Below are 24217 nucleotides of genomic sequence, written 5' to 3' on the forward strand. Positions count from 1 at the left end.
AAGTCCCAGTAGTGCTGTGATCAGATGCTACGAAAATAATCATTCTACCACCACTTCCCTAAACACAACTCTTTGCTCACCGAAAACAAAACATTCAAGTTATCCTTACAGTGCGGTCATGGACTCAGTGCTTGACTTAACACCATATTGGTAGATGTTTTGATTCCTTTTAGTAAGCTGATGGAAAAAGTGCAGACATTGTCTTGTGTCCTTGTTTATACACAAGTTCCATTCATCAGCGGTTAGAGTTTGTAGACAAGGAGACACGTTTAAGTAAAGGCAATGTTATATCAAGTGTTTTTTGCACATTTAAAGCACTGGAGTTAAAGAGTTTATAGCGTCAAATAGAAGATAGGTTTCTGGTGCCATAGTGGGTCTGTTGTGTGTAGCATGTTAGCATAACTGGACAGAGCATTGTAGCAAATACCACTCTTTCGAAGATAAGAAAGAAATGTGGCCACAATAACTTGTTCCCCAATATCAATGATGAGCCCTCTGTCACACTTTAGGCCAATGTTTTAGAATCGTGCTGTTTAATGGGAGAAAAAGAGCGTGGATCACCAAAGCAATATTTTGTAGAGCAATGCTATCACATGGATATGTTTTTCATGAAGGCCGCTAGTCTTGATCTTCCTTGTACTCAACTGCGCACTGGGGAGAGCGCTTTGGATTCACTGCGTGCAACAGTGAAAGGTACCAGTATGCAAAATATTCCTCTGATACTTTGCCCCTTTCACTGCAGCATGCAGCAACTCAAGAGAATCTGGGCAAACGAGCCTGACCAAGTGGTTCCATGTGACGGAGTAATCTCCACCGTGCATGCATGCATAGGGCGAAGATCAGGATTGATGGTCCTCATGCTGATGCCTAAGGACTGTGCCTGCCTTTTTCCTAGTGAAGGGGAAGCAGGAATCAAAGGGCTCTTCAAGGATAACAATACTGACCCCAGTGGACCATCTTTAGCTCTCCATTCAGGGTGTGGGTACCCAACGTGGAACTATGCTTTGGAGTATCCTCAGAGAGTTCCTGCACCATGAGCACCATGAGACGAACCCTATGAGAATGGAGTAAATATGGGCAAAGGAATGCCTTTTCCTGTGGTTTCATGCTGCAATCACACCATTTAGAATGAGGGCATTTGTGGGTTGTGATAACTATTATCATCTGCTCTGTTTCTTCGGTTTGCTTGTAGGGAATCACTCTTTACTAAAAAATGGCACACAAAATATAGTGAGATGCCCTCGTCCTATTATCAGAACATATGAAATGGTAAATGAAAAAAGGTTGCCTGGCTGTTTCATGGTGTGCTTTGCAGAACAACTTGTCTATTGTGGCTGTTGTGCCCAATGAAATTGGTACCGTTAGCTGCAATGTTTCCATTGGATTACGTTGCAGGTGGGAGCGGTTTGCCTGTTGCACCACACTTCTTCTCTGTTAGGGGATTTTTCCTTAAGTTTACCTGTGGTAAGACTTTATAAAACTATCCCTTGGTATACAGAACCCCAACTTCTAGTAGAAGTCTTCACTACTGAAGGTGTTGGTAGTATGGCAGAGTAGCCAGACTTACCTCGGGAGAGAGATGCGAGTTGTAGTTAAGTACAATGAACTCAGTAAATACATAGGCTCAATGGAACTCTTACACACTTGTAGTTATAGTAAAATAGATATTTATTTTATATACACAGGGATAAAGTTATATTCTGGTAAGTATTATTTCAAACTAATAAACACAATAGAAAACCAATGCAATACTTCAGGTAAGTAACATCAGTTGTTATAGAAATTGTTGTGTTGTTGGAATAAAAAGGTTAAGCAACACCAACAGTAGCAGGTCAGTACTTTAAAAGACTTATTACTTTCCAGAGGCCTTAAGGCTTTAGCAGTCCTTCCCTATCTAGGCATTAGGTCGTCAAAGTCAGATTGGAGGCAAAGCAAATAAGGCACAGAGCAGAAAAGGCAAAGTTACAGAGGATTCTACAATTACAAGTAGATAGAGGGCATAATGATGGTGACCGGGGAAGAGTTTATAAACGTGGCAGGAGCTACAGATCCAGGGGAAGGAGAGGGGCAAAGGTTGGTGGCAGGAGAACAGAATGTGTTGGCAGCTGGGTAACATAAACAGCTGGCAGCAGGTGAACAACAGGTTAAGGAAGCAGAGCTAAGGTGGTGGAAATAATTAACAAGGGGAAGAATGGGAAGGCACGCATCAACAAAGGTGGGGTTAGGAGTGAGGCCATGATTTGAAGGATCTGTGCCCATGGTGCAAGGAAGGAAAAACACATAGCGTTGCATCAAGGAGGACTAGAATCACTGGAGAGCTAGAAAGGCGCTAAAAAAGGTAGACATCAGGACCAAAAGGGAGGGTGATAAGACCCTCAAGACAACCTGTGGAAACTGGGGCTGGAAAGCCTGTGTGGCTCTGCCCACCACTACAAGTCAGGTTCCATCTGTTTTTACAATTCATAGTGGAGACCCAACAACATCTTCAGATCCAGCAGGATGGGTTGACACTGATTGTACCCCAATGCCAACAGGAGACAAGCCGAAGGACAGCAGGAGCAAGATTAAGCGTTGGAGGGACTGTGAGTGCCGGGGTATAAACTCCAAAGCCTTGTGAGCTATTTGAAGAGGACCTGTTGAACTGACAACTGGGAAGAAAGGACAGGGGGATACTTGCTTTGTTTAATTTCAATGACATCAGATATTCCCATAGCCCTGGCATTTTACCCTTTTGTGGACCCCACATGGATATATGACAGTATGCACATATGGAATGTTGCAGTTTGAGAGTTTAAATTTCATATTTATAAATAGAAACAGGACTAATCATTAATTTCAAAGCATTTATTTGGTGTACACTGTTAAGCACACATTTATACATTCAATATAAAAAGAGAAAAAGCTAATACTTTTAATAAAAGTATTAAGAAAGATGAATTATCTTAAAAAGCATCACAAGATAAAATAGTTAAGAGTATACAAATAGCAATACATCAACACAAAAAGAAAAGAGAGGGTCTCTTGGGTCCAGTGAACAGTTCCAAGGGTTACAGGACAGTTTATTCTAACCAATAGAAGTGTCCCCAACTTTCGGAAGGCTTGCGCGAGCATGCAATGGCAAAGCCAATGTATAGAAAAAGATTTTATATTTTTATATGGGAGTTTAGGGGCAGATAAGAATCCCTGTAACTCCACCCCCCCCCCACCCCGTACTCTGATTCATCCCAGAACTTGTCAGCTCAATGGAAGAAAACACGATGCAGGAGCCCTCTCAGGGCTGGACTGGACTCAGGTAAGCTTTTTTCGGATGATGGTCACCGCAGCAGGGCGACGTAAAGGGACCCACTTGTCATGGTCAGACTTTCCCTCTTATCTTGGGTCCTCTTCATGCCAGGACTCCTAAATATCGCTCAGGTAAGTCTTGTAGGACAAGCTGGAGATCTGCCAAGTTCCAGGCCTCAACGTGGAAACAGTGGCAGCACAGTAGCCCAAACTCAGCTGGTCAGCCACAGGATGGATCAGCACATTTCCGACGGCTCTTCTTCGCAGGGTACCAAGCAGACGTCAGGAATGTAGGTTCCCTCCACTCGAAGGGTCGCAGCTTCCTAGCAGGACTGCTGAAGATCAATATCAAGACAGAGCTCCTGCAGGACAGCAGCATAAGTTGGTCGCCAGGCCGCCTTTAGATAGGTCTCTGGTTTCATCGTGGGTGTCACAACTGGACAGGAGTCTTGGCTCCATCAGGTTACTCAGGGTCTCACTAGAGTGGGTGCATGGGTCCTCTTCTTATCCTAAAAGCCAGTGAAGAGCCCAAACTCCCACTAGCCAATAGCAGAGCTAGGCCCACACACACCCCAGCAGTGGTCCAATCAGGACAACCTGCGGGAACACTCATGCATAACACTCAGACACACTGAAACCAGTTTGTGGATTGGGACCAGACAGTCCCAGCCCACATCCTAACGGCAAAGACACATAGCCCTCCAGTAGCCTGGCAAACGCCTCTGCTTTCCCAGTCAATGGAAGTCCATATAAGGATTTTTCTGGCCTTACAAGCCAGGAAGAAGGCTAAAAGGCAAGATGACCAAAGGACAAGCGAAAACCCATGTGGCACGGCCATGTTTGGACACTAACCACAGTTAGTAACCAAACGCGGTAAGGATAAAACGAAAAGCATTGAAAAATGGTAAAAAGTTACTGCTGCCACCAGTTTGTCCATTTAGCACACCTAGAGTACCCAAAAATCCCCTGAGTGTTAGTCTAGGGCAAAAATATAAGTGTACCCCAAAAAAAAAAAAAAGATGCTTTGTAAAATGATAAAAGTTACTACAAGTGATAACAAGTTACTAAAAGTAGAAACACAGTAACTAGACCAGGGGAAACAATGTTTCCCTGTACTGACAGCCTGATGGACATGTCAGTTTCCCCATAACAGATTAGCAACATACAGTGTAGTGAAGCTTAGGGCTATACTGCACTGTAAAATGTACAGCTCAGGATCAAAAATAAAAGCAAAAAGTTTGGGGGGTCCATAAAAATGGAAGGAAAGGTGCAGTACAGAGACATATTTCCTAACACACCTTTAGGCTGCAGGAGTAATTTCTTAAGAAACGTGTTTTCTAGTGTGGTTAATGACCCTGCATTAGCAAATCCCCAGACCTCCAACCCACAGAGGGGCGCCGGCAATGCTTGCTTCCTGTACAGTTCTAGGGCCCGGGAGATTGCCCCAATGCCATGGCATGCAAAAAATGATTGAGTTATCCCACTATAATTTCCCGGTTTATGTCAGCTTTTAAGAGCTGCTCTGAACAACCGTCCGATTCCTGGAATCTGATCCCTAAATAAATCGAAATAGGTGACCTGTTCTAACCGAATACCGTCGATTTCAATTTTCAAAGAGCTACGCTTAGCAAACCTTGGTTTAAAAACCATTGCTTTGGTTTTACTAATGTTCACAACTCTAGTTGAGTTCCCTACATTTAATGGTGAAAATATCTAATGAATTCTTCAGAACTTTGGGGGTTGTTGCCAAGATGTCTGCATCATCCGCATCAAAGAGGGCTGGCCATTTCCTTGCCTCAACCTCGGGGCATCTAGACAGCCCTCCACAAGTGCATCCACCAATCCATGGATGTAAATACAGAACAGGAGAGGTGCCAGGTACACCCCTGGTGAACTCCCCTACTCACAGGAAATGGCTTTGTTTGTTCACCCCCCCCCAGTCCAAAACATACTGAAGCAGAATTCTGTGAATACAGTAGTTTCACTAATTCCACCAATTTAATGGGGGCATTCCGACTAGATAGAGTTTGCCATAGGGTTGTTCTAGATACTGAGTCAAAGGCAGTCTTCAGGATCAGGAATATTGCGTACAATTCCATCTTGGACAGGGCAACATACCTCTGAATCAGCAAAAATAACAGCAAACAATGGTCAACAGTTCATTTACTAGTGTGAAATCCAGCCTGTTAATCTGTAATTACCGAGTTGTCATCAGCCAAGGTGTGTAGATGTGTCAGAATGACTTTACCGAAGATCTTCCCAGCACTGTCAAGGAGCGAGATGGGACGGTTATTTGCTGGACTATCTCTGCCTCCCTTTTTACAGATCGGTACTAGATCAGCATGACTATACATGGGTACAATCCACAGCCCAGCATTTAGAAGCTGGAGGAGTCTGGTATTACGCGTGTTATAAATCACCAATATTATTAATAATAATAATAATAATAATAATCATAATCATAATGATAACTATACCACTTGCTTGAACATTTTTCTTTCAGATTTCCAACTGTTCATTTTACCTCTACTTCAGCCTTGGATAGGGGCTGTTGTAGTTATGTTTGGGTGCTTAGTCCAAGAATATGTTAGCTTTACTATTGAGCATTTTTTATTTGTGTTATCTATTTGTCTCAGTTTTCTGTCGTGCTAAAACATTAACCAATGTTTTCTGTCCTTATTTTCGGGTTTCTGTTTTATTACTTTGTTTCATCTGAAAATATCCAGGCCACGTTATATACCATTTTGCAAGTGCATTTTGACTGTTGCCAAAAGGGAGAAAACCAATTTTGAATTATTTATTTATATTTGATCATTTAAAACTTTATTTCGGCATACAAAATGCCATAAAAGTGAAGAACATGTACACAAAACATAATTAACATTACAATCAGTCTTTAAGTCAAATAAAACAACAAATATTAAAATCTCAAATTTACAGATTGAACAATCGATACACATCAAGCAATTCAACATACAACAGTTCCAATAACAATGCAAACAATGAAAAAGTAAATAAATAAACACATTTCCTGAAAAACGTGAAGTCATTACAATCAGTAGTAGGCCCAGTGTGGGGCCCTGACTAGGGACAAGAGCCTGACACCCCAGGCTCCAGAAGCGAAGTTAAATAACATTTAGTCCGTTTAAATGCTCCCTTAAAATAGGAAAGCAATACCCAGACCACATATGGTGAATTAGCCTGTAACGAATAGCATAGAGCACCGTCGAATTTAGGAATACAAGGGACTACAAAATGTAAAAGGTCCTTTTTGATAAAAATCACAATAAGGACATATAGGTAAATCAGAAAAACCCTTCCATTTAACTGAGCCCCCTCTTAAATTGAGTAAGTTAAAGTGAGCCACTAAATAGAAGAGAAGGCTGAATGGCTTCCAAAGAGGCAATCAGCGCTTGCCTTCTATTAGCAGGGATTTGCAAAGCATTAATTTCATGAAATTCCTTGAGACATGCAATAAATATTTTTTTTAAACTATGTTTACATTCAACACCGAGAAAATCACCCAGAGAAATGAGTAATGGTGCATTAAATTGGGTCAGATGGCTGTTGATGTAGCTTGGCCAAGGAATTTTAAGACAGCATTCCACCTCCAAAATAACTAATTGCATGCTGTGTCAAAGTAGCTCATGGGCTCAACCAAACTCGAAGGCAGCCTAAGACAGGGGCCAAAGCCCAATCGTCCTCCAAAAAATCAAGGCCCAATTCTGAATGTACTGAAAATGTAGGCGCAGAGCCTGGGAGGCCCAAATCCTCTTACAATTTTATTTTCTCTCACTTTTTCAATGCCCCATAGAAATTCGTCATAATTGGACGTTGCCTTAGTTTGTGCCCTATGCACTTTCAGAATCATTCCTAGCCGTTGAAAGGTGCACATTGCTTTAAAACGTGAAACCGCACCCAGGGATTGGACAATGTGTAGCTCCTACATCTTAATATGGTCATGACCTGCGACTGACGAAGAACACCGGACACCCAGATAGTCATAATCAGATACCCTTAGAATGACCACCCTATTACTCATAATGGGGCGTATTTTGGTGGTTTACCTGCCAGAACCACAAGTCATAACCACAGATTTCACAGCATTAATTTTCAAATCCAGCGAGTTCATGAAAGTCGTATACACATCAATCAACCTCTGGAGTGCTTTCAGTGTTCGGGCAGAAGGGCAATATTGTCGGCATATGCCAAGAGTAGCAATGCCCTAAGACCTACCGTGGGGAAATCAGCTCCAGACTCAACCAGGGCACTATGAAGGCCGTTATTTTTCAAAGTAAACAGAACAGGGTCCAGAACACAACGCAGGTGCACTCCCAAATTCATGTCAAAATAGAAAGTGCTCTGATCGCTGTTCCCATAATGGGCACAGTGCCAGAATTAATTAGTTTAAGGATATCAATGATCTCCTGGGGGCAATCCATGAACCTGAGCACCGTCCACAGCTGCGACTGATTGACTTTGTCGAAGGCGGTGCTCAGGTCCATGCAGGCCAAGTAAACAGGCTTCCTCTTAATAAACACGATTTAGCAATCAGCAAATAAGCATTCACCGCCTGCTCAGTCGTTCATACTCCGGGCCTAAAACCCAACTGGGTGTCTGCCAGTATAAAGTGTTCGGCAATCCAGTGCTCCAGACACCCCAACAAGCACCTCCTGAATATTTTAAAGGATGAATCTAGCAATGATATCAGTCTGTAGGCCAGTGGACTGGGCCGATTGCCCTTTTTAAAAACGGGAAACATGGTAGCTAGTTTCCATGATGGTGGTAGAGTCCCCAAAGCTAAAATAGCATTATAGGTAATTGTAAGCAAATTCTTTGGATGCTTAAAATACCTTGTTGGTGAATGCACAACTGAAAGAATAGCCTGTTTAGTAACTCTACCATGCTCATGAACCAACCCCTGACCATCTGCTTTGTTCCACGGCATTCCACAAGTAAAAAGCCATAGGATGAAAGCTGATTTAAGTGAGAAGAATCTCCATCCAATATTAAGGACATAAGGAACAAACATTTTGAGCCCACATTTTGATAGAGGGAGACAGGGTCTATTTTATCCCATTTGAGTCTTTTCTTGGACAGAGGATTAACTGAAGCAGCATATAAATAATCAGATGATAGAGGTAAAATGCAATCAATATGCTAAGAGAATCTCCCAAAAATTGGGAAGTGATCGCTGTAGGGCTCATGGAGCACTTCAAACTCATGTATCCGCTGCCAGTGTTAGACTTCAACAATAAAACAATCTATTGTAGAGGCCCCCTGATGATTTGTCAAAGTTCGGAGGCCCAGAATGTCAGGAGATATGCGTCCGTTGGTAATACAAAGGCCCCATTCGATCAACTAAGAAGCTAGGTGTAAGCCCATGGAGCAAGTGTGAGGGTCCAACATCCAAGGAGTGGAAATTCTCCCAGCCTCGTCCTCAGTAGTATCAAAGAGACCATTCTGTGGGCCCCCAGTTCACGATTAAAATATCCCCCATCAAAAGAATCTTTTTAAACTCTAAACTAGGAAGCAGAGTGTCCTCTATATACGCCTAAAAAACAGCTAAGCTATTACGCTCTGAGCTATGTGGACTGTTATAAAAAAATAACAATGATCAGGGATTGTCCCTGAGGAGATGATAGAACAATATGCTGTAAAAAAGTAAAATTTATTTGTAGTTTTAAATTAATTTGAGAATATTGCAACAGAGATGTGGTACAGTTATTTGATCTATTTAGGCATTCCTGTTTTCAGTGAAATCTGATAAACACCAGCAAAACACCCCCGGAAGAAAATCTGCTTCCTAGGCTTAAACTGAAAAACATTGTTTCCCCTATCCCAGTGGTGCCTTAGTGTGAACAGGGATGGGAGGAAGTTTGGGGGTGAAGGGGTGGATGAAGAGTGTGCTTGTCAGACAATAGGAAAAGATCAATACTCCACCCATGTTTGCTTGTTTGCTTTCTCCCATTGCTTCCCCTGCTGTCCCCTGAGCTTATTAAAAACACTGCACATTCAATGTTACATTGTTTACTTTGTAAAAAAGAAAAGAAAAGTGTATTTGTATGCGGTCAGAGCGATTTTGAGGAATTGTCAGCAAATTTGAGCCATTTTTGTGGTTGACGATTCACATCATAAAATTGGCTAAAATACCTCAAAATAGCCCTTGACCACTGACAAATATTTTTATTTAAAAAAATGGTTTAACATGGATCGTTCAGCTTTGTGGCAACAGACCCTCTGTATATGTGTATCTGTCTGGAGAAGAGCTGAAAAGGGTCAGCTGCCGATCTGCTTTAAAAGGAAAGCATGCAAGGCTTCCATGAATGAGGTTTGCGTGAAGCCATGGTGTCACAGTCACCCCCCAACCTCCGGTGGCTCACTGGAGCACCCGCACCCAGCAGGCCATCAGAAGCTGCAGGCCCCTTAATTGCTGCTTAGCACTTTCTATCTTCAAGGAGACTTTTTAAATTAGAAGCGATTTATAAATGATGGCTCATTTAAGGGACCATTATTTTGGACAAGGCGCTCGTAACCTTTCCGTGTGAAGAAATGTAAATGGGCATTTCATTCTGAAAACACACAGAAAGCACAAGTTAGTTGTCTAAATCAACACCGTCCTCCATCCCAATATCACACAGAACAGTTGTAAACTAACTACATTATTTTCAGATGTTCATATTTAACACCAAAAAGTGTTTATTTTTGGTAGAATGTAATATTTTCATTGTATCATAGATGAACCCTGCATTTGTCAAACACAAACAGGCAACTCTTTCACACATTGCATTTTCTTAGAAGACTTTCAAAACCCTAAGGCCATCATTTGCCTTTTGCTGAATTGGGCGGGCACAACCCCATGGGATTTTCTGAGGTTGGCAAGCTTGCTCAAGTGTTTGACTATCAGGACTTTACTCGGGTTTTCAGGTTCCCAGTGCAGACACTTACCCACAAGAAAACAAGCACTTGACTCAAATTGGGATTTTGTTTTCCAAGGAATATTTCACTACAGATTTCTGGGTTTAAAAGGTAAGCACCTTTTATACTTTGCTGTCCATATTTATTGAAACATTTCCTCTCAGGTCATTGTTCTGGTGTTCATTAATTTTTTTTTAAAGTCCTACTAAGGGGAAGGTCAATTGAACTACATTTGTATATTTCACTTAGAAATATGTTTACTAATCTTTATCTCCACCAAAGCGGGTGCTCCCGGGCAAATCTTTTTATCACACTATGCCTTATCTCCTCAAATAACAAGTCTACACAAAGTGGAAAGGTTCTTTTCCACAAATCAAAGTCTTGATGGGAAGAAAAGAAAGGGCAAGGATGGGCAAAGAGTTGCTCAAAGTATTGCATGATTTACTACAATAGTTTTGACTTGTAGAAATGTTAGATATTACTGGATTAACACATTCATCTTTATTCTCCCAAAAAGGTTCATAACCTCTTGCTCTGAGAAACATTACCCTACCTATGCACGCAATGAAACAATAAAAGAATAGTTGTGTGTTTACACTGAACAAAAACAGTTATCCACAATTCTTTGAAGGGGTAAATGGGAAAACACTGAACAGATTCTGTTTTTTTTTAAACACTGGAAAAACAACCTGGAAGTAAAAAAATAATAATAATAATAACCCCCTAAAACAGGAAACCCTAGATTTATTTAACAAGCATTTCAAGTTGTTTAAAGTGGATTTTCTTAGGTATTTCCCTCCTAGTAAAATAGCCGATCTCAATGTAGTGTTTCCAACTTCTATAAGATAAGCTTAAACACATTCCACTACAGGATTTCCCCTGATGTCCAGAAAACAATTATTTTTGAGAAATACATTTGGGTTCTCATTTCTGTTGGGTTACTTTTTATTTTTATAGCTATCCAGGCAGACCAATCGAACCCCAGCATGTCTACACATTGTTTGGTGACCCGGACCTGATTGTTGGGATTGTAGTCTTTTTCAACCTCAACCCTTGGCTTACCTCTTTCTTTCTTAATGCTACTAGACCAGGGGTACCCTTTACCCTTGATATAAATCTATTATAGCACTACTATTTCCCTTAAGGAGAGTAGTGCATGTTTCCCAATAATTTTGGATTTAGGGTGTTTTCTCATAGTAAGTGAATACCAGACAGGTTCTTTTCGGTAGTACCTTGATTTTTACCGTTTTGTTTGACCTCCTGTCCACCTCCTAAATTCTTAACGGATGCTACCATATCATGTAATGCAGTACTGAAAATTCCTAGTCAATTCAGTGGTAACTTGTCAATAGGCGGTGTTAAGGGTGAATTTCTGAGACCCTCTGCATGCTAACGCACCTTTTTGTCATCCACAGGGTCCCAAAAATAAAGTATTGGTGTCGCCAAATAAATTGACTAATGGAGCAAGTTTGTATTTTCACTCTTTCCATAATGCAAATGCATTCTTTTCATTTGCAAATGATCTTAACATATTTAGATTCTTTGCAAATGCAAGGACTCGTGTGTTCCAAATTATCTACCCAGCCCTATTCATTTAACAGAGCTGGGAAAATAGACAACCATGATTCATGGACAGCCTGTGAAAAGCATTAAGAAGACCTGTCCTAAAGTCACATGTGTCATCTCTCTCGGTGCGATCTGGACAATCTGGTGAATTGAAAAGGTGACCTCCTTCAATCCCCACTGTTGGGGGGAAATTCTCTCGGGGCCGGCTGGGCCGTCCGCGGACCTCCGGGCAGGGAGGCCCCAACTCCTCCCGTATATCCCAGAAAAATGAGTATGAGGCACACGCAAGAAGCAAGGTGATTCTGCTGTTTATTAAACAAAATGGCAGGGATGGGTCAAGGATCGTACGCGTCCGTCCTGACACTCTCTCCTCAATCGTGGGGCTCGCAGGCCCTTTTTACCTTAGTCTGACGCGCTACTTGCGTCACCTGGGAAAAGTTAGCAAAAAACCTATCGCCACTCTGGATTGGTTCCTCGAGTGGTAGGGTTAGTATAGCATACGTATAGAGAGCGTTGTTTGTGGTCGAGGGTCAGTCAGGTGGTATACTTGGGTTGTCCCTTCAATTTGATACATGAAAATTGTTACATGAAGACCCCTGAGGATTGGCTAATGTTAATGGCGTCAGTGGTAAGAGCCCCATGTTCTGATTGGTCCACTCGCGAGCCCCCCAGTCTGGGACCATCGCTGTTCCCAGCTCGCGGTGCACCTGCCATTTGCAACAATGTATCACTATGGGTATGTGCAGACAATGTGAGGATTTATTCATATGCTGGAAGGCAGACTACTCCCACCGCCGCAGATGTCCATTGAGTCGCTTAATTGTATCTGCCTGTGTCTTGAAATGTGGGATCCAGGCGCCTCCCTCCTCCTGGGCCTGGCACCCTGTCAGGTTCGGCTTGGTCACGTGAGGAGAGACCGTGGTTGAGGCAGAGTTCTGCACATTTAATATTGCATTCTCCACTGTGTGCCTGGCTTAATTTGCATGTGTGACCTTGGCGTCGGCTTGCGGCATGCGAGTTTGCAACATTGTGCCCTTGACTGTCTGCTCTCGCCGGGCTCATTCTGCAGGGTCAGCAACTGTACTCTTGCTCGTTCAATGTTCATGGAAGCTCTTGCTTGCGGCCTACTTGGGCCTGGTGCATAGGTGGAGACGTTTGATGCACAGCGCTTTAGGTTATGGTATCATATTGCTTTATCCCCAGTACAATGCATGGGTTTAGGAGAAGCGTGAGCAAGCATTTTAGATGAGTTCATTGTGCGTCTTGCGTTTCTGCATTTTGAAAAATAATAAAGATGCGCGTCAGTGGGTGTGTCCGTCACCTACGTCATAGCACTGAATATGTTCTTCGTGTGGATTGGTGTGGGAGTGTCCAGTGTGCATGTTTGCACGGGTGTGCTGACCGTTGGCTAGGTCGTCATGACATCTCTAACGATGTGTTCATTTACTGTTGAAGGGTTCAGTCGAGTTCATCCATGCCGCAGGTGTCGGCATGGGCAGGGCAGGCTGGTGGGCAGGCTGGTGGGCACATCCGTATGTTCCTGTACCAGGGTATTTGGCCGTCTGGTAGATGGGCAAACTCCTCTCGTGGCGGGTGTCTGGGCCGCGATCCTCTAGGCCGGGGGTGTGAGGGGATTGGTGGGAGCCTTTTGTTCCATTCTCCCACTTCACCACTCTTCCTGCGTGTCTCTTTCCATAGGTAGGGTCAGAATACCTGTGTCACACATACTTAGTAGGATGGGCTGGCCAGCACTAACAGGAACTGGTGAAGCAAGCATACATGAAATGTTTGATGTATTGCTTACACTTCATAAGTGTGCAACCTCCCGGGGGATGTTTAAATCCTGAGCATTTGGACACAAGCTGAAAGCTGGGTCCAGGGATTATTTCCTTGCAGAGCATCATGCTTCAGAGGCATTCACTCAATACATGAGAGCCTTAGCTGCCTTCTGTCCCAGCATAGCCAGGGGTGACAAGGGCTATCTTAGGGGTACCAATGGGGCACGTGGCAACCCGCAAACGATGTCCTTGACTCTGTTGCCTTGTTGATCAGCGCTCTGTTCACAGCTAGGATTGCACTATATACGAATCACCACATGCAGGGTATGAACCTGTGTCTCTTACCCACTGAAAATGGGTATGAAATGACCCCTTCCTCCCTGAGGTACTTTCATCATAGATTGCATTATGCAACGTTCTGTTTAGTTGTGAAACAAGGGTCTTGGCCACCCTCACATAACTGTAATGGCTGAATTGCACACATACATAATAACACTTCCCAAATTTTGTACTCTGGTCCCTCCAAGGGCATTCAACCAACAGCATGTTGGGACCATAATTATCGTGAAAGGCGCTATACAAATAACAAAATGAATGAATGAATGAATGAATGAATGAATGAATGAATGAATGAATGAAAGAATGTTGGGATTCACTGCTTTCTCTTCTGTGAGCTCTCATCTCTCTTCTCCGCCCACTTCATTATTCCATGGCACTCTGCAGCAGAATATATTGAGATAGGGTCTTTACAAAACATCCGCAAATAAATAAAGGAAATGAAAACCTACTATTTATCTGTGAGAGGCGGGGCTGTAAAGCTGTGGCCCTTGAATGTTTATACATTTAGAACCAGAGCCACATAATCTGCAGACATCTTTCTTAGGAGAATACCAAGTCATCCATTTTCATCACATGAACATTTATGAATGCTTCCAAGATTTCCAAATTGACTATAGACTTCTGGGACAGGTGCAATATTGTCAATCTATGAAGAAGGACACTTATATAACTCTACCAATTGAGAAAATTGCCAGTGGTGGTGCCCATGGGAGTGACTGCACAAATCACAGCAAGAGTCATGCATGAACTTGTCCTATGTACAGATACCACACACCCACAGGTGTAGCAATCAGGTGAGAGTTCTGAGAAACCCTTGAGTAGTAATATTTACGGGCTTGAGAGCAGTGAGTCAACATTACCTTCTCCTGTGCCTATAGCATAATGATATGAGCATTGTAGATGGGCTGTCTTCTGTTCTGAATATAGAACATAGATTGCAGATTTCTACAACTTGGCCTGGTGAACAGACTATAGAATGCCATCCTACTTCTGGAGTAAAGAGATCGGCCAAAACCCAATCAAGGTAGCAATGGAGAGCAGTCAAGGCTATTTTCAGGAGAAGTGAGTGGGGTCAGGAGTCCACGATGAGTCCACACAGTGAAACGCACAATAATTCAATTTAGGTAAGTACTTTATTTATTATAGGCCCAAAAACACACACTAAGAAATGAAATAAGCAGGTCGTAGTATCACACAACACTCAATCATAAAAAATATATACAGTCACCTTTAGGTTTGTAGGAATGCATACAATCACTTAGCCAACACAAAAGAAGGTAAGTAATGATGCAATAGAATGAAACCAGTTCACAAGAATAATACCCTAATGTTATAAGTTGTATGATGTATGGGGCCTTGTGCAGAAAAAAACAAGCTTCTTCTTAGGACATAGGACAGATGTGGGAAGAGTTCTTGTGGCGGTTAAAAATGTTCCAGAAGATACTTCAACAATGTTACAGGTCAGTAAAATTATTTTCCTATGTTTAAGGACAGCTTTCAGATCAAATGATTAAAAAGCAATGGAATGGAATAAACCAAAGTTTATTCTAAGGTTTATTATAGGGGAGAAAGGGGCGGCTGAATGCAATGTGAGTAGTCTCCCTCTTCACTCTGATTTTCCCAGTTGGCTTGGTGTGTGACTTGGGGGCAGGGGCTGCTGGCTGTCAGTTTTCCCACTCTTTGTTCTGGTGCAGGATGTCGATGGGTTGCAGGTCCGAGGATTTCTCTGGTCAGCTGCTGGTGTAGGATGCAACCCCTGGCGAAGAAGGAAAGCAGTATTCAATGATGCAGGACTCTTCCCGACACCTTAGACGACAGGGAAGCAACTTCCAGTAGCGGTCACCGGACAGCGACAATGGCAGGTGTATCTTCAGTCGCATTTGAAGAAGACCTTGCAGGAAGAAATCCTGGCAGGAAGGTGACTTGTGGCACGAGCTTGTGAGCACCGAAGTTCCAGGTGAAAACGTGGAACGGTGACGCTTCTGGTGAGGTAGCCCACTATAGAGCTGGTCAGTACACTGTGTGGCCAAGAGAGCCTTCCGAAGGCTCAGGATGGCTGGATCCTCAAAAAGGCATCAAGACAGGTTGGTCCCATCAGTCCAAGGATTCAAGCACAGTAGAGGACCTTTGCAGATCAGGTAATACAGCAGGGCTTCACCGGGTCAAACGCAGGAAGGGATGCCAGACCTCTTTGTGAGTCATCATTCGGCTGCTCTTCTACACAGGATACTTGGCTCCAATGCTGATCTAAACGGAATTGCTGCAGGAGTCCTTTTCTTATCCCAAATCCTGGCTAGAAGCAAGTACAAGCCCACCAATGGTAAGGATCTGCACCATTCAAACAGCAGCAGTGGTCCAATCAGGGACCACTGTGGGTTTCACTCATGCCCCACACCTAGAAATTCTGTTACCATGGATCTGGGGTGGAACCAGACAGTCCAAACCACTTCCTAGGTCCACACACAAATTGCATGCAGTAGCCCACGAAAGCAACTTTCCAGGTGAATGCATGACTATATAAGGGATTTCCTGAACTTAGAAGGCAGGAAGGCGGCCAAACAATAATATGGTTGAAGAACAAGCAGAAAATCTCATGGCACGGACATTTGAGGGCACTAGTCACGTTTACTAGCCTGATGTGGTAACCACGAATGTGCACACTAAACATTCTTCAAAAATTGTTAAAATGTGTCTGCTGCAACCAGCTTGTCTTTAGCCACATAGAAAAGTAACCAAAAATCCCAAGTGTAAAAAAAGATGTGTGCACTGTTAAAAAGTTACCCAACCAGTTAAAAAGTAAAAAGACAAAATGGAAACATAGTTTCCCATGGCTGATAGTCTGAAGGACTGATAAGTTTCCCCATGACAAAATGAGAAAAAGGCCATGGGAGTCCCTGTAAAAAGTCAGGACAGGTTAAAAAATAAAAGCAAAACGTTTCAGGGTGCATAGAATATGGAGGGAAAGTTGCCTAAAGAGAAATCTTTCCTAACACAGTATTTCTTCTATGGTAACTAAATGTCCTACCTGTTTGCTCTATGAGAATAATTGGCTTGCCTCTGCTTATATAGCAGGGGTCTGCAACTTAAGGCTCTCCAAATGTTTTGGAATACAACTCCCACGATCCTTTGCCATTGACTATGCTGACTGGGAATTATGGGAGTTGTAGTTCAAAACGTTTGGAGAGCCAAAGGTTGCAGACTCCTGTTATATAGCATAAAGATGACAGGAGCTGCCTTTGATTTCAAAATAAATACATATACTTTCCTGCATTCTGTCTGCTATATGCATAGCCTACTAGAAGGCTTATATAATATTCACAGAGCAAGTGGGTCACTTTGCAAATGTTCACCCAGGCCTGGTGCTCGAGAAAGTATGGAAAATCTCACAATGCTTTAAGGAGTATAATTATAAGTAGGATACTTGCTGCTACATTATGATGTTAGTCATTTGAGTAATGGAACATAAAGCATGCATAGTCTTTTTATTTAAATGGGTGCACATAAGTACGCACAACATCCAGCGTTATGGCCATAAAATAAAACACAGCTTCGGCAAGAGTCGAGCACATTTTTTATTAAATTGCTGGGTTTTTCAGTTAATTAAGCTTTTTAAACGTGCCTTTTATGGGGTACATCTAGTAGTTCTTCTGATTAAATAAATACATCACACACTGAATTGTCTATTATTGGTTCGATTCTAATTGACATTATCACCCAACTGACTGGTACTTTTTCATTCACTTTGGAAGGATAACGATGCACAGCCAGTATTTTTGTGTTTAGAACATCCAACCTGCAGACAGGGTACAGACAGATCTGTTCAATTGGCTCTCCCTGAGCCATCGCACGTGAACTTCGGCATGGAACATGTTATCAGGATGGACTCTGGCATCCTTGCGCCATTATGAAATGTTCTCTTCTTTCCCTTCTTGCAATTGGCAAAGGCGAATGAGACGCGGTGTACAGAAGAAGGTATACTGTCAGCAAACCGCTCTTTAATAAACAAACAAATGGCTAAGAGTGTAACCATTGGCTACAAGAATTTTTTTAAATGCTGGCTTGGCGAGCAGATCTGAGACATGAAAGTTATAGAAATTGTCCTGAATGCTCATGTGGCCCAGGTTCAGAGGGAAAGGGCGTGCTTCAGGCTTTAGATGTTAGTTTTGCTTATTCGTCGGACAGCAGCATGAAAGCTCTACCTATAAATCGATTACATTGCATTGGGGTACAGCTAGGAGGCATTGGGATGTGAGGAATGACACACAGCTTGCAGTTGTTTTTGGTAATTTACCTACCCATTTATTGCTAATGATGATGCTACTTCCTATGGATATTTCCACCCACTTCCGCCCCTCCCTGCCCAAAACACATCCTCCTGAGATCTCCTCAAGGTAGTTTATCCAAAAGAAGATCAAACGTTGTGCTGAGTGTCTGCCAGTGTTATTTCAAAGCGGTCTTGAGGGAGTTAATTTCTTAATTTCAGCTATAAAAGTGCAATTGGTGTAATAAAAACCTCTTACGCAAGTGTGCCTTCTGCCACTTGATTTATAAGCAGTGCTTGTCCTTGTTCTGTTAAAAATAAGCATTGCCAAAGTCAATCGTTTTGGTAGAGGTATTCGATTTGCCTGTCACTGCTCTCACATGTACTGAACTTCCAGAATTCTGCAGCTGTTACCATTTTGTGGCCAGGTAGTACCATTATGGCATATCATATTGCTATCATTCTGCTACACAATAACCAGCATATTTATATTAGGTTTTATTTACTAGATCTCTCAAAATATTGTCACAGATGGCACAGAAATCACCCCAAGACTTTGCAACAGTTCAAGGGCTTTTATTTTTTAATTTGTGGGGTCTAGAGCCTCTCTCTCTCTCTCTCTCTCTCTCTCTCTTCTTGCTACAACCAGTCTTCCTACACCCAGGTGTCTGTAACCTCTGGTTAGTGCTACCAAATGTTCACCCCTACTGTCTTGTGCTGTAGGTGATAAACTAAGACACTGGGTATCTAATCTCCCTCCCTGTGATAGTGCCTTGTACTGATTTGGTTGGAGTCAGGCTCACCCATGCACAGGGCTCAAGTCGAGGGTACACGAGGGGGGCTTAGTCTCCCCATGTAAAATGAGAAACATTGAATGCCGTATTGAATTTATGAATCAAAACGCAGTTGTCAGGTTTGCAAGCAGGACACTTCACCACTGCACTATATAACCTGATGAAAAATACCGAACAACTAAAGGTGAAATGTTCCATTTCGGTACTGCAAGTCCCAGGGAAAAAACATATGCATTGGTTCTTGGAGTATAAAACATGCACACCTTTTAAGGTGTTCAAAAACACTATTAGAAGAAAACATCCTTTCTTGGATTTGTGCGTGTGTTGATTTTATGAAAGGCAAATGCCATTCGTCCTGTGCAATTTGGGTGGTTATGCAAAGCCAATGTAATGAAATGTGTATATTTCACATTGATATGCTAATTTCTGGTGACATCACATGCCATTGCGTTTGTTGATGAGTCCCCCCACTTTAATTTTTAGCACTTGACCCCTGCGGCCATGCTTACCTCCTCTCATCTACTACTCGTGCTAACACATCCGCCCACTTTCTCCTCCAACCAGCCTTCTGTTCCTGTGATGTTTCACTCCTCCTAGTTCACACTGCTACCCTTTGATGTTACTCATCTCTTTGTTTTACCACTACTCCCTTCTTCACACTACTGCTTCCTCCTCCTCCACACTACTATTCTATCAACCACACTACTACTACTGCAACCTCCACACCACTAATACTCCCACCTACTGGGCAGTCAGTGTCCATGTTGCTGTAACCCTGGTACTTTTGGTCGCCCGGTAAGTCTTTTACAGAACAATCTGTCTTCTTCCTTCCTCTTTCCGCGGTTGTCTAGCAGGTGGTCTGGCTGTTGCATGGGCATTCTGGTTCTTTCTGAATGGCTGTGTAGGGCTGTGTCGTCTGTCCTTTCTGCTCTCAGAGTGCTGGTGTCTCTGCTGTATGCTTGCCTTGCCATTGCTGTTCCTCTTCTCAGCAGCTCCCACTGTGCAGCCAGTTTTTGCAGCAGTCGGGTGATGTTACATTGGTCTGCTGGGTTATTGCTGTCGTAGAAGCTCTGCAACAGACAGAAAAGCTGGCAGGTTTCTGGCTTGAGAGGCAAGACAGGAGATAAGGGTCTGCAAATAAACATACTGGCACCAGGGTTGTGGGGAGGACAGGATTTCAGGCCTTCTTTTCTAGGGCCACTAAAGTTAGGGCTTGCTCTAGGCACTTCTGTATATCTCCCATCATTAGCTGAGAGGGGCTCCCACTCCCTCTTGACAAGGCCAAGGTACTGGCCTTGTTACAATATGTTGTGATATTTGGGTCTCTGTCGTCAGTAACATAATTAAACTTGCATACAGCACTCTATGCCAGATTCCTCCTACCTCTAAGTTATGCAGCATTCACCTACCTCTATGGGGCTCAATAGCACAGGGAAGAAGAAAATGCTTGAGTCCTCCCTGATGGTATTCAATTCTGTGACTCCGGGTTGTATACATCGCTCTCACATTTCAGAGAAGTAAACCAATCTTATTTGAGAAAATGTGCAACTAGGATGATGAATTAAATGAAAAATATAAATCAATCTAGCATGACAGATATTTTGGGAGGTGCATTTGACCCTGACATTATTTCTAAGGCAAACTCTCCTCTGGACTTCTGATTGTAGGGGAATGAGATGCTCTGAGCAGCTGATTTGAGAGGGATGTGCATTCACTGTGGACGAATGGCCAAAGAGGAAAGAATAGCTAGCATGCAAGCTCAAGTGAATGGTCCAACATGAAAATCAGTCGTGCCTTGGTGAAGGCGCATGCGCCTGAATGGTGCAACCCAGAAAGTGGGCCACATCGCAGAGAAGCCAAAATACAAGTATTTGCTTAAATGTCTGAGCTAGAAGATTTTTATTTTCTTCTAAATACTAATTCATTAGCTCAAGTCTAAGAAAGGCTATGGCTGAATGAAACAAATAGGGGACCAAACATGTCAGCATGCAGAAGGGACCAGCCAGGATATCCAAACATTATCGTCTTTCTGTGGGTGTTTCAAGGGCATCTCTATTCATATCAAAATTAAGCCCATAACAAGGTTTCAGTTGGATAGGCTGAGTTCGGGCAAGGAAGACAGGGAAGTAAAAAGAGTGCTCAGGTGACTTTATATGTAATTTGATCAGGGCTTTAGAAGTATTAGAGCTGTGACAATACTATACTATATTTGATCTTGTTCAATATGGATTTACCCATATATCACAAAAAGGTGATTACAAAAAATTACTGAAAGGTGCAAGCCAAACAAATGTACTGAACAAAAAAAGCAGAGGCCCTCTATTGCGATAAAGCTTTTCAAATGTATTTATTTACTTGTGTATGTATTTATTTATTTGTATAGCGCGCATCCAGCCCAGAGGCATTGAGGCGCTGTTACAGGATGATTTCTAGACACATGAAAATGTACTTTGTTTTATCTTTATCTTGTTTTCTTTGCATTATCAGAAAGGTTCATAGCGCACAAGTAATTTCCAGACAGAACATTGCACACAAGATAACAAAGGGACTATGTGGTAATATGTGCAGATTGCAAAAAAATATATACATAACCGCGCAAGTAGGCAAATTCCACATGCCCTGCTGTCCATTCATTCGTTTCATCGAGAGCTTTCCAGAGATAAAGCCTTCAAAATGTCTGGAATTCTTTTTTAATCAACCGCACGCATCGCACGACAGCTCTTCATCAAAGTGGGCCATCTTAACAACTACTAATAAGCTGCTACAATTCCTTATTTTATTCCCTTATTTGCTGCTCTTTGCTAGTAACGTTGTGCTGCCAATGTGATAAAAGTGGCACACGACACTCACATGTTTTAACTTGTATAAATAGGTTTGAGGAAGACTGCTCAGTATACTCCTGTTCCAAGCTGACTTCCCAAATACAACAATTTGCATCGTACTCTATTTTGCATCGCCTTCTTAGCGAAGAGCAGTAAGAAAGAAATCCTGTATGCAAGTTAAAGAGCCTGTTTCTAATCCAGCTTTGCGTCCTCACTTGCAATCATGTATGATTCACAATGGGTTAATAGCCCTTGTTGTTACAGCCCTTAGAAACTTGAAATTCTAGCATGAGGCACACTATTGCAACGCAGAACTGCTTTAGTATTTTAAACTCTCCATTCTTCCACATCGATGAAGGTTCAACGACAAGACTATGGGAGGATAGCGCAGGGGCAACGTGCTCGCCTTGGAAGCAAAACGACACGGAGCAACAGAGGTTTGATCCCCTATCATATCATATCATGGGGCTTGTTTAGCAGCGTTTTGTTCACACTTTCGTAAAGGGCCAACACTACTAGACCAGTCGTACTACGCAGCTCCTTTCACCTGAGCTGCGTTTTAACACTTCACCTCAAAAGGTAACAAGATGTTATGAAGGCATAGACAGGCACAGGTAAGTCTTCATATGCTATATTTATTAAGTTAAGTAGGGAAAAGACCCCCAACAACAGCAGTGGCTGCTTACACATACAAAGGCACTCTCAACTGACAAACCTAGAACGCTGACAGCAAAGTAAGCAAACACAGCTTCTGTGACCTCACTAGAACTGGAGGTGATAAACATTCCATGTCATTTAGCTTTACTATGCACAAAGAGGAAATGCCATGAACAGCAACATCATAACACATCTCCCTTTTTTTCCAAAACTCCTTCACAAATCCTGCATTTCACACTCAACCTCTTTTCACAGTGGCGACCCTATTTTTGTTCCAAACTTGGCCACCAGCCACACGCACTGCACCCTTCAACACAGCAACGACCCTGACTGGGTCAGAATATAACAAGTCACCCTTCTTTCTCACCACCCCTTTCTTAATCCTCACCCAGTCACCACACTCCACACGCAATTCCTTCCTTCCTCTCCTTCTATTTTCACGCATGACCCATTCACTCTTCTTCTTCTTGAGGGATTTTCTCACCTCATCAATGACCACATCAGATTCCCTGCTTCTGCCTAACCATGGCGGACACACCATGGAATAAGGTTTGCGACCTCTCATGAGTTCGAACGGGCACAAACCGGTGGTGGCATGAGGTGCCATGCGCAACGCCCACATCCTATTTTGAATAGTAGCTAATTTGTCAAATCCACACTCTTCCCCCATGCGAATGCTCTCCATTACGCATCTATTCAGTCTCTCAACTACTCCATTTGTTTCAGGATGATAAAGAGCTGCCCTCTTATGGCTCACACCACATCTTTCTAAATACTTGGGAAAACATCCCCCAGTAAATTGCGTGCCATTGTCCGTAAGAACACTCCCTGGGAGACCCTCACTCGCAAAAATCTCTTGTAATACTTTAATCATACTTTCTCCCGATATTTCTCTCACAATTCTAAAATCCGCCCACTTGGGAAATAGATCAACTACCACGACAACAAATCTTCCCCGACCATATCCCAAATCGACAGGTCCCAGTATGTCCATGGCTACGTCACACCAAACACGGGAGGGCACACCCACATCAATTAACGGTTGCTTCTTGGCTTCTACTCCCTTCCCGCTCCTCATGCAAAATTGACACTCACCCAAACGGACCTCAACTTCCTTATCGAATCCCGGCCACCAGTAGTCTGTTCTCAGTACTCCTTTAGTCTTTGCAATACCAATATGTCCACTGTGCGCCAAATCAATGATTCTTCCTCGAATGCCCACTGGAGCTACTGCCCTCTCCCATCTGAACAATATATCATCAGCCACTGACAGTTCATCTTTCACCTCCCAAAAAGGTTTTTCTTCCTCTAATAACGCCGATTTGTTCGGCCAAACAGTAGAGACAACATACGAAATCACCTTACTCAATACCTTATCCTTTCTTATCTCATCCAACCACTCTTGCTTGGATACAATGCCTTCTGAGCTTACAAACACCATCTCCATGTCATCATCTTCAATCCTGTCCTGAGAATGAACCCTTACCCTTGACAAACTGTCCGCCAAAATATTCTCTTTCCCGGGAATCACTTCAATCACAAATTTGTGGGCTTGCATTCTGGTTACCCATCCAGCCACTCTGCGCAAAATCTTGTCCAAACCTTTCGACTCAAAAATGATTTTCAAAGGTTTGTGATCCATCCGGATTACAAATTCCACGCCCCAAACAAAACGTTTAAATCTTTCTACCGCCCAATAACATGCGAGAGCTTCCTTCTCCAGAACTGAATAACGTACTTCGGCACCTTTCAAACCACGTGATGCATGTGCTATTATAACTTCTGATCCATCATCTTGTT

The 24217-nt window shown here is 42.7% G+C and overlaps 1 protein-coding gene across 1 annotated transcript in view; it reads left to right on the forward strand.

Moving 5' to 3' along the window:
• Positions 1-24217, forward strand: part of SLC2A2 (solute carrier family 2 member 2) — a 291893-nt gene that overhangs the window by 166443 nt on the left and 101233 nt on the right. The window lies entirely within an intron of this gene.

The sequence above is a fragment of the Ambystoma mexicanum genome, chromosome 10 (assembly GCF_040938575.1).
Source record: "Ambystoma mexicanum isolate Mex_15411 chromosome 10, UKY_AmexF1_1, whole genome shotgun sequence".
NCBI classification, from domain to species: domain Eukaryota; kingdom Metazoa; phylum Chordata; class Amphibia; order Caudata; family Ambystomatidae; genus Ambystoma; species Ambystoma mexicanum.